The 12,328-nt window shown below is 42.3% G+C and overlaps 1 protein-coding gene across 3 annotated transcripts in view; it reads left to right on the top strand.

Moving 5' to 3' along the window:
- LOC126092014 (DDB1- and CUL4-associated factor 8-like) overlaps window positions 1-12,328 on the top strand; it is a 138,333-nt gene that overhangs the window by 18,987 nt on the left and 107,018 nt on the right. The gene's annotated exons all lie outside the window — the stretch shown is intronic.

Consider the following 12,328-nt stretch of genomic DNA (forward strand, 5'->3'; position numbering starts at 1 on the left):
GTCTGTGAAGGCCACAGTGAGACCCTTCATATATTTGGACAGGGGCTGATCATCACTACAGATGTGACAGCAATGGGTGGCTAGGCTTTATGGAAGGGATTTGTTGGTATTGAGTGGGTGGCAGCTATCAAAGCTGAGATACTACTGATGGTTGGTATGGTTGATAGGGATGGAGGTTCTGATGTAGCCATATTTGAGATTGAGGTGAACAGTGAAGAAGGTGGCTTGTTGAGTTGAGGAGGACCAGGTGAAGCGAATGGAGCAGAAGGTGTTGAAGTTCTGGAGAAATGTGGACCGGGTGTTTCCTCACCCTCAGCCCATATCACTAAGTTGTCGTCAGTGAATCTGAACCAAGTGAGGGGTTAGGGATTTTGGGTGGTTAGGAAGGATTCTTCTAGAAGGTCCATGAATAGGTTGGTATAGGATGGTGTCATGCAAGTGCCCATTGCTATACAACTGTTTGTAGATGATGCCTTCAGGGGTGAAGTAATTGTGGGTGAGGATATATTTAGACATGGTGATCAGGAAGGAGATGGCAGGTTTGGATTCAGTTCAACATTAAGGTCATGAGCATTGGGGATGTTTGTGTAGAGGGACACAGTATCAGTAGTGAAGGGGGTGCTGTGTGATAAAGGAATAAGAACTGTGGAGAGTTGGTGGAGGAAATCGCAGGTGTCTTTTACTTCTATGTAGTAGGGTAGGTTATGGGCAACATTTACATGTACAGGGTGTTTCAAAAATGACCGGTATATTTGAAACGGCAATAAAAACTAAACGAGCAGCGATAGAAATACACCGTTTGTTGCAATATGCTTGGGACAAACTTTCGAAATTACAGTAGTTACAATTTTCAACAACAGATGGCGCTGCAAGTGATCTGAAAGATATAGAAGACGACGCAGTCTTTGGGTGCGCCATTCTGTACGTCATCTTTCTGCTGTAAGCATGTGCTGTTCACAACGTGCAAGTGTGCTGTAGACAACATGGTTTATTCATTAGAACAGAGGATTTTTCTGGTGTTGGAATTCCACCGCCTAGAACACAGTGTTGTTGCAACAAGACGAAGTTTTCAGCAGAGGTTTAATGTAACCAAAGGACCGAAAAGCGATACAATAAAGGATCTGTTTGAAAAATTTCAACAGACTGGGAACGTGACGGATGAACATGCTGGAAAGGTAGGGCGACCGCGTACGGCAACCACAGAGGGCAACGCGCAGCTAGTGCAGCAGGTGATCCAACAGCATCCTCGGGTTTCCGTTCGCCATGTTGCAGATGCGGTCCAAATGACGCCAACGTCCACGTATCGTCTCATGCGCCAGAGTTTACACCTCTATCCATACAAAATTCAAACGCGGCAACCCCTCAGCGCCGCTACCATTGCTGCACGAGAGACATTCGCTAACGATATAGTGCACAGGATTGATGACGGCGATATGCATGTGGGCAGCATTTGGTTTACTGATGAAGCCTATTTTTACCTGGACGGCTTTGTCAATAAACAGAACTGGCGCATATGGGGAACCGAAAAGCCCCATGTTGCAGTCCCATCGTCCCTGCATCCTCAAAAAGTACTGGTCTGGGCCGCCATTTCTTCCAAAGGAATCATTGGCCCATTTTTCAGATCCGAAACGATTACTGCATCACGCTATCTGGACATTCTTCGTCAATTTGTGGCGGTACAAACTGCCTTAGACGACACTGCGAACACCTCGTGGTTTATGCAAGATGGTGCCCGGCCACATCGCACGGCCGACGTCTTTAATTTCCTGAATGAATATTTCGATGATCGTGTGATTGCTTTGGGCTATCCGAAACATACAGGAGGCGGCGTGGATTGGCCTCCCTATTCGCCAGACATGAACCCCTGTGACTTCTTTCTGTGGGGACACTTGAAAGACCAGGTGTACCGCCAGAATCCAGAAACAATTGAACAGCTGAAGCAGTACATCTTATCTGCATGTGAAGCCATTCCGCCAGACACGTTGTCAAAGGTTTCGGGTAATTTCATTCAGAGACTACGCCATATTATTGCTACGCATGGTGGATATGTGGAAAATATCGTACTATAGAGTTTCCCAGACCGCAGCGCCATCTGTTGTTGAAAATTGTAACTACTGTAATTTCGAAAGTTTGTCTGCCTGAAAATGTACTGTTGTCCCAAGCATATTGCAACAAACGGTGTATTTCTATCGCTGCTCGTTTAGTTTTTATTGCCGTTTCAAATATACCGGTCATTTTTGAAACACCCTGTACATACATTCTCTGCAAGCCACAGTATTGTGCTGGCAGTGGGCACTGCATGGGCACACTAACATCCTATATGCAGTCTCCTCTATAGGTGAGCTACACTTTCCCAAAACTCTCCCAATAAAACAAAGTCAAGCATTCACCTTCCTGACTACCAACCTGATGTGCTCATTCCATTTCATATTTAATTGATGACTGTATCAAGCAGCAGGTTACTGATACTGTATCCAGACATTACTGATTTGTTTTTCCTACTTGCCTTTATTAGCTTACATTTTTCTGCATTTAGAGCCAGCTGCCATTCATCGCAACAGCTAGAAATACCCTTGTCCCTGATGAACATTCGCCATCAAGGGCAACATACTTGGTTCTATTGCTTAAAAAGTTTTTGAGCCACTCATGAATCTGCAAACCTATTTCACAACTTTGTGCCTTCATTAACAGTCTGCAGTGGGGCTCCGTGTCAAATGCATTTAGGAAATATAGAAATTTGGGATGTGTGTGTAGTTCTTCTTCCATAGATCACAGTATATTGTGAGAAAAAGGCAAGCTGAGTTTTGCAAGAGTGGATATAAGCTTCTCGGTATTGAGGAAATTTATTACATTCAAAGGCAGAATGTGTTCAAGAATGCTGCAGCAAACCTATGTTAAGGATATTGATTTGTAATTTAGCAGTCCATTCTTTTATCCTTCTTACATTCATGAGTAACCTGTGCCTTTTTCCATTTGTTTGGGGCTTTGCACTGGGTGAGAGATTCCTGATACATGCAAGCTAAGTAAGGAGCTAGCGCCAAGGTGTACTCTTTGTAAGACCGAAAGGGGATTTCATCCGGACCTGGTGGCTTATTTGTATTCATCTCAGTCAGTTATTTCTCTATGCCAGGGGTACTTACTACTATGTCGTCCATATAGGAGTCTGTTCAGTGGTTGAACGATGGTATGTTTGTACAATTATCCTGCGTAAGTGATTTCTTAAATGTGGAATTCAAAACTTCAGCTTCCTTTGTGTTATCTTCCACTGAGACACCAGACTGCTCAAGTAATGATTGGATGAAAGCCTTAGACCCAAATTCGATATAGAACGGAATTTTCTTGGGTTTTCAGACAGATCGCTTGCTAAGTATGACGGTGGTATGCTTTGCATATAGACACTTTCACAGGTGCACAAATCTATACTAATCTTTGTCAGTCATTTTTGCATTCCCTTTTGAGCCAAGAATGCAACAACCTTTGCTTGTTCAGTATTTTCCAAATTTTGTTATGACAGTGGTTCTTTTCCATCCTTAATCCACTTACTAGGCACATACTTTCCCTGACCATGATTTAAAATCTGTTTAAATTTTACACGCAATTCTGCAGTGCCCATCATAATAGTATTAAGTTATGTAAGTTTATTGTCTAAGTGAGATGCTAAGAACTGCTTATCTGCTCTTTAACAATCTCCTTGCCTTCTTGACTGATTCATTAACTTTTGTAACAAAGTCACTATGATATATTGATCAGTAATACCAGTCTCGATACTGACACCGTCAATAAGCTCCTGCAGGGTCCAGGATATCGCCATTGTGTGTGGACTGCCAAACTAGCTGCTGAAGACATGTTTTTGGGAAACATGATCAAAAGTACTTTGCAAGATTGTCTGTCTGTTCCACTGCAATGAATCCATAGACACCCCATTTATATTTAGTAGCTTAAAGTCGCCTCCAACTATTATTGCATGATCTGGTTATTTATGCTGTGCTGACCGTAGATTTTCTTCGAATGACTTGAGATTTCTTGCATCAAAATCAAGTGGCTGGTGAAAACATCCAAAATTAGCTTAGTTTCATCAACACTTCTTGTACGCGACAAGGTAACTTCACTGTCAAACTCAACTTCAACCTCAATACACACAGTGTTTCTGTCAACAATGTGAACACTCCCCCTTCCATGGCATCTAATCTGTCTTTCTGATATGACTTCCATGACTCGCTAAATATCAAAGTGCCTTCTACTTTGGGTTTTGGATAGCTCTCGGTACCAAGAATAATTTGGGTGCGAGAACTTTCCTGAAGGTGTCAGTGGACAAGAGCAGAGATTCTCTGTGGCGGCACAGAAAACCAGCCACAATGGGGTGTCCAGAGTGATGGGGCTTATGGGCTTCAGGAAGCATTTAGAAGGTGGGAGTAGGGGCACTGGTAGGGGGTGGGGGGAGAGTCTCGGGGATTGGTCGAAGGATTTATGGAGACTGGAGACCCTGTTGGATTTATGAAAAGTAGTCACTGTGGCAGGGTTTTCAGATGGATAAATATGATATCTGGCAGAATCCTTCTGGTAGAATCCTTCTGCCAGATAATCTCTGCAGTTCAAAACCACAGTGGCGAAGCCTTTGTCGGCAGGTAGGATTATGAGATTGGGATCAATTTTCAGGTGGTGGATTGCACTTCTTTCTGCGGGTGTAAGGTTAGCTTCTATGTTGAAGGATTTGGGGAATGATGGTGAGGCAACGTTTGAGGATAAAAAAATTCTGGAACATTAACGGGGTGATTTTGGGGCAGTGGGGGTGGATCATAGTTGGATGGAGGAATGAAATGAGTCATGAGATTTCAACATTGGCTTTGGGCTCAGTGTTATTGGTAGGGTTGGTGACAAAGAAGCTTTTCCCTTGTAGAAACAGGGAGAAGAAGAGAAGGTCTTTAACAAGGCCAGCATGATTGAATTTGGAAGTGGGGTTAAAGGTAAGGCATTTGGAAAGGACTATATTTCTGTTGCATTATGGCTTTTGGAGGAAAGGTTCACGACTGTGTTTCAGGTCTGTTTATGTTCTGGATTCTGTATATTGGTGGGAGGGAGTTCTGACAGTGTGTAAATGTAGTAGGTCAGCAAGGCTATGAGGGGATGTGTGGAAGATTTTGAAGCTGTTGTAGGTGCGATGGATGTTGGTAGTCCAAGGTGGGAGTAGGAAGTAAATAGTTTGGGGATATGATTGAGGAGGCAGGAACCAGAACTTCAGCTGATGGCAAGCTCCTGCCCGCACTCAAGACATTCATCTTGCGAATGGCTGGAAACATTGCCCAGAGATGGAGAATCTTCTATTGGCAGGGGCACATCAGGGACTGGAGTGTCCACAGCCCAGGATGCGAGGGAGGCAAAAGTGGCTGAGGCTGCAGGATCCTCCTGGCCACTGACACTGTGAGTGGAAAAACTCGTGGGAGAATCGTGCAGCCCACACAAAGCTGTGCCAAAGTGCAAAATAACTGTGTATGATACGACTGGATTATTATTTTCTTAATTTTGAATGTGACCAGTGTGTAGGTACTGCAACAGAATCTTGAGTTTTGGGTCTGCAGCCATTGCTTGAGCATTCTCTTGCTGGCCGATGGGAAAACTATCAAGTGTTTCATTGTCTTGGACATCAGTGTGAAAACAAGAATCATCAGAGGTGTCGATGCCGAATCCATGCCTACTTGGGAGGTGAGAAAGAATGTTTAGTTGTTGGCCAGTATACAGTTTCGTGCTGATAACTGGAGAGGAGCAGAGACCATTGCTGCAGCTTTTGCAGTGTGCATGGAGGAATTTTATGTAAAGGGCCGAACAAGGTGGTGTGAGGCTTGTGGTCCTTTACAAAGTAGAATTTTCTGCTGTACAAGTGTCAATGGAATTTGGTCACCCCACATACAATAGAAAGAGCTTCCTCAAGTCATGTGGCCTGTCCAATGATCCAACCCTGTGAGAGAGAACAGCTCCTATTCCATAAGAGAATGTGTCAACCGTCAGCACAACCGGCATAGTGGGATCAAAATGTACCGAACAGCAATCACTCGATGAAACGCCCTTTATTTTCTGAAGTGCAACGAGACACTACCCAGCCCACACAAACGGAATTTTCTTTCATCGAAGATGATGCACTGGAGCCACAATCTGTGCAGCATTTGGAATGAATGAAATGTAGTGAGTTTGTTTACCCATTACAGCTTGAAGTTCACTGACATTCCTAGGAGGGGAGGGGGTCCCCGGATGGTGGTTAAATGTGACTGCAAAAGGTGGATACCATAACTATTGGACCACATTTTTTGCTTTGTGATAGATGGCACTGTAATAGTCACAAACATATAAGTACATGGTATCGCGTAACATTCCACCAGTGCGGATGGTATTTGCTTCGTGATACATTACCCGTGTTAAAATGGACCATTTATCGTGCTGATGTGTGGCTATTGTGATCAAAATTTCCAATGGCCGTGTGCTATGTATTCTGCTTGGTATCCTGGACGACATCATCCAAGTGTCTGGACCATTCTCCGGGTAGTTATTTAAGGAAACAGGAAGTGTTCAGCCACATGTGAAACGTCAACCGCGACCTGCAACCAAATAGGTGTTTTAGCTGCAGTCGCAGATAATCTGTACATGAGTAGCAGACAAATTGTGTGAGAATTGGGAATCTCAAAAAGTCTGTGTTGAGAATGCTACATCAACATTGATCGCACCCGTACCATATTTCTATGCACCAGGAATTGTATGGCGACGACTTTGGATGTCATGTACAGTTCTGCCACTGGGCACAAGAGAAATTACGGGACGATGACAGATTTTTTTGCACACATTCTATTTAGCGATGAAGTGTCATTAACCAACAGCGGTAACGTAAACCGGCATAATATGCACTATTGGGCAACGGAAAATCCACGATGGCTGCAACCAGTGGAACATCAGCAATCTTGGTGGGTTAATGTATGATGTGGCATTATGGGAGGAAGGATAATTGGCCCTCATTTTATCGATGGCAATCTAAATGGTGCAATGTATGCTGATTTCCTACGTAATGTTTTACCTATGTTACTACAAGATGTTTCACTGCATGACAGAATGGCAATATACTTCCAACATGATGGATGTCCGGCACATAGATCGCATGCAGTTGAAGCGGTATTGAATAGCATGTTTCATGACAGGTGGGTTGGTAGTCGAAGCACCATACAATAGCCCGCACTTCACCGGATCTGACGTCCCCGGATTTCTTTCTGTGGGGAAAGTTGAAGGATATTTGCTATCATGATACACCGACAACGCCTGACAACATGCGTCAGCGCATTGTCAATGCGTGTGCGAACATTACGGAAGGCGAACTATTCGCTGTTGAGAGTGTCTTTACACGTATTGCCAAATGCATTGAGTTTGGCGGACATCATTTTGAGGTTGGCGGACATCATTTTGATCATTTGTGTGGTATTTACAGGTAATCAAGCTGTAACAGCATGCTTTCTCAGAAATGATAAGTTCACAAAGGTACATGTGTCACATTGGAGCAACTGAAATAAAATGTTCAAATGTACCTACGTTCTGTATTTTAATTTAAAAAACCTACCCCTTACCAGCTGTTTGTCTAAAATTGTGAGCCATATGTTTGTGACTATTATAGCACCATCTATCACAAAGCAAAAAAAGTGGTCCAACTAAAACATTCATATTTCTTTATGTACTACATGAATATGTAATAAAAAATGGGGGTTCCTATTTTTAAAAATGCAGTTGCTATCCGTTTGACCTATGGCAGCGCCATCTAGCGGGTCAACCATAGCGCCATCTGGTTTCCCCCTTCAAACTAGACAAGTTTCGTTCTTTGTAGTTTTTTTATTTTGACGCTTATTTAATGAGTTATTTTGGCCTGGTCATGATCAATGGACCACCCTGTATGCTTCTGTTCAGCAACGGAGTCACTGATGCACCAGTGTCTAATTGCATGCGTATTTTGTGTTTGGCAGTCTGCAGATTGACAATCAGTTTATTAGCCTGACATTGGTGTAGAGAATTATGTGACATTTTTGCTGTTGCATTTGACTTGTTCCGTGTAACACAAGAATCACTACTGGGCTTGGAAGAGATTGTGTAACATGCATTGACTTATAGCTTGGATAATGTGCAGAGTGCTTGTTGTATCTTAGTTTCCACAGATAGACCATCCTTGCCACAGTGACAAAATTTAGTGTCACAACTGGCACATCTGTGGCATTGTGCTGTGAAACATTGAGGGCAGTATTTAACACTGCTAGGCTGTTTCCTAGCACACTGGTTTTGTGTAAATCATGGCCCACAGCCCTGGCCGCGTTCTGCACGCCGCGGCGTGCGACCTATGGGCACAATGTGCATTACTCTCAACTGCACAAATAGGAGCAGAATCAAAGTTTGTGCTCCAGTAATGGTTAAACCTGTTGCAAGGTTAGGATCAGGATCAGGGTTGCCATGAGTTCAGGAAATAAGCGAATAACAGTGAATTCCAAATGTCAGGGAAATCATGGGAATATCAGAGAAATTTGAAGAAAAAAGAAAAACACTGGAAAAAATCTTTTTTTTTTTTTTGACTCAGTAGATGAAATGGCTTGTTTATTGAGATGTCGTGCATCGTCACTGGCTGGGCACAGTTGAGTGTGTGCGCCGCTTCCCTACTCCCTCATTCTTACTGCTTCTCCCATTTCTACCACTCCCCACTTCTTGTCACTAGTCTAGCAGCTGCCAGTGAGAGGCAGAGAGGTGTGAGAAGTGGTTTGTTTGCATCTGATTCTCAGAGACTGTTGACACAGTGGCTGGAGACAGTGGTCACGTGTGCTTGCACAAGGTGTGTGTGAGTGATTGTGTGAATGTGTGTGCGCTCTCGTTTTCTGACAAAGGCATGGCCAAAAATTTAGTTATGAGAGTGTGTTTGTCTTTTCTATGTGCCTGTCTGCTGCTCAGCAATCATCTTTATGGTGATTTTCTACCTATCATCATTAGTATTAATTCACAAGAGTATTTGTGCAAGTTATCTGTTTCGTGGTATTTGTGCAAGTTATCTGTTTCGTGGGTTGATCTCCGTGGTGTCATTTCAACAACATGGTGTCTGTGACAAGTGAATAGCTGGCTGCATGAGTGGACTTCCATGATGGGCCAAAACCGCAAGCCATTTCTGTGGGCATCTCTAATGGATCAGGCCTGCTGATCTGAAGTCCATCGTTTCTCCCTAATGTGAAGGCCTTGACCATCGGATCTAGTCTCACCAAACTGCCATAGGCCAGGTCTGTTTGTGTGTGCCATAATGCAGCAGATTTTTGTGGTTTATCCATGGACCCAGGACTGCAGTGCTCCTTAGCAGGCCAGAGGCCATGGGCAATGGGTTTCAGGAAGTGAAACTGTCTCGCCACAAGTACATAGTACAGTGTGGCGTTTTATAAACATTTTATTTATTCTAGTATATTTTGGGGCTTCAAAAGTAGTTTATATATTGGAAAGTATGGATGATAAGAAGAAGAAAATTGTGGCAGTCACTGGCAGTTTGTAGGCTATGTACTCGTGTATTCGTTGAAAGAAAAACCACACAATACCTGTAAAATAATAGACATAACACAGTGGGTAATAACAAACAATAATGAACATAGTAGAACTAACATTTTATAGCGGTCACCTATAGTGTTGTTTTACACAACTCTTTCTTGCCATACATACTTCTTTCAAAGGGCTACTTTTTTCTGAGGTTATTTCTGAAATCAGTGAAGGTATTTTAAATCTGCCTTCCGACTCTAATGAAATGTGTATTTTTCTCACTAAATGTTTTTTTTTTAATTGAAATGAAATAATATCAATGGTCTTAATGAAACCTAGAGGGTGTTTTCAGAAAGGACTTTACAACTTTAAAAATTCATATAAATTTATGGAAAGAAGATATAGAGCTGGCTTTAGTGTTATTTTGGAAGGCAGCACACAGAGGTTTTTTTTTGAAACCTTAAACTAAAGATGTTGTAAGTGGCTTTCGTAGGTTATGCTGAACACATCCCATCGGAAGTCATTTTCTTCCCAAACTTGCTGTAGCTTTGCAGGTGTCACTTGCTCAGTGGTGGCGTAAATTCTTGCTCTAAGTTCAGGTAGAGAAGCCAGCACACCCATAAAAAAAAAATTCAAGTGGTGTCAGGTCTGGGGAACGTGGGGGCCATGCAATTGGTGCATCACGGCCAATCCATTGACAACGAAATCAGTCACTGAGAAAATCCTGGACATCAGCTAGGTAGTAGGGTGGTGCACCATCTTGTATGATGTAAACATTTCATTTTTGGTCGTCCTCATCAATCTGTGGTATCAAAAATTGTTGTAACATATACAGGTACACTATCCCGTTGATGGTTCTCGCGCGGAAGAAAAGGTGCCATACACTTTGTTCTTGCTCAATGCACAAAAAACGTCCAGTTTAGGGCTATCACAAACATGTTGCAGTGTTTGATGTGGATTTTCATTGCTCCAAATCCTACAATTGTGTGTGTTAACCTTGCCACTTAAGTGAAAGGTCGACTGTCCAAGAAATGTTCATCCCCATGTAACCGATTTAACATATCCACACAGAAGTTCTTTTGAGCAATTTTATCAGTGTCTTTTATTGGTTGTATGATCATCGTCAATCTGTATGGTTTCAAATGCAAATGGTTTCTCAACACATGCCAAACAGCCATATTTTGGAATTGCAGTTCATGAGATGCACACTGGGTCGATTTTTGTAGGCTGTTGACAGAAACGTTGTCTCACTTGCTCAGTGATGTCGTCAGATGTGCTTGGACGACCTGATTATTTCCCATGTCTTTCTGAGCACCCTGCTTCTACAAAACATTTGTCACTCATAAATTGTAGGCCTACTAGGAGGTATTAGTGTCCTTGGTACAGGAATTATGCTGAACTGTTCTTGCCAACTTTGATTCTTCAAACCTAAACATGCAGCTAGCAGCCGTCTTTAACACAACTGCTGCTAGTGCTCTTTATGGTGTGATTTGGCTCTAGCAATCTACGCGAGACAAAACTTGATGTATTTCCTTACAAATTGACACTACAATCACCTCTGTAGGTACTACAAATTAATTTGTATGAATTTTCAAAGTTGTAAAATTCATTTGGAACACCCTGGCTTTCTTTCTCTATCTAAAAACAGTTCATTACAAGAGATATCGATTTAGATCTTCGCTCACACATTTAGAAATACAGAGGCCCTTAAACTTTTTTGTGAACTTATGTCTGTACTTACCCTTTAGATCCCAAATTTGTCAAGGAAAAATGCTAAAACTTGTCTGGAAAACAGGGAACTTTCAGGGAATTTTGCTTTGGGAAACTTCTGGCTACCTTGAGGATACTTAACACTTTGAAGACCAGCCACTTAGAAGGATTTCAGACATAAAGATCAGCCATTTATGCCATTATTTAAAACGTTACTGGCACATATTTAATTGATATATCTTAAAGAGTAATACCTTCTAAAAAAAGACCACACTTAAAATTTATTTTCCATATTTACTTCAGTTTTTCAATACATTACAAATTTTAAAATAATGACAGAAAACATAATTATCCATCCAAAAGTGCGAGGCGAGTTATCGAGCGCTTTTTTCCTCTTGGGCTCCCAAAACTACTTGCTCACTCAACAAACATCACATATTGGTAGCAGAATTGCAGCAAACTGCGAAATCTCCACCAGCTGCTGCATCTGCTGTGCCAGAAACTGAAGTACCTGAGTTAGTGACAGTTCTTGTGGGGGTCTAGCCATGATCAAACACACAAAAAGACACTTGAAAATAGAGTACAACTGCTAAAGAAAGTACAGATTAATATCGCTAGGAAGATCAGGCTCTGAAAAGAACAAGAAAACACAATCAGTTACAGGGCAAATGTTCTGAAAAACAGTCCTAAACATCGAAGCAAAGAAGCAGACAAGTGTGCCAAAGCACCATGTTCTGCAAGAAAGATTCACAGTTAATATCATTGCCAATTGTTTGTATGATAAGTAGAAAATGCAGTGGAACACATGTGAGAACTGCCTTGTGACCAGATGTTGGGCCGTTCAGATGTTGATACCAAGGAGTGGGTGGATTCTGTGATACAGAGCAAAATAACTTCCTGCACTTAACTTACAATAACAGCAAGTCCAGAGCATATTGCGGTGTGAGTTCTTGAGATAGGCTGGTTCGACATCCACAGTAACAAGAGACTAATGTACAAAGCTTAGATTACACAGGCAGATCTGAATGAATAGACTGACTGGAGTTCGGTACAGTCCTTTAAAGTCAGCTTCGTGGCAGAGCTGGCACCGTGTGCTGAG

The sequence above is a fragment of the Schistocerca cancellata genome, chromosome 7 (genome assembly GCF_023864275.1).
Source record: "Schistocerca cancellata isolate TAMUIC-IGC-003103 chromosome 7, iqSchCanc2.1, whole genome shotgun sequence".
Classification (NCBI taxonomy): Eukaryota; Metazoa; Arthropoda; class Insecta; order Orthoptera; family Acrididae; genus Schistocerca; species Schistocerca cancellata.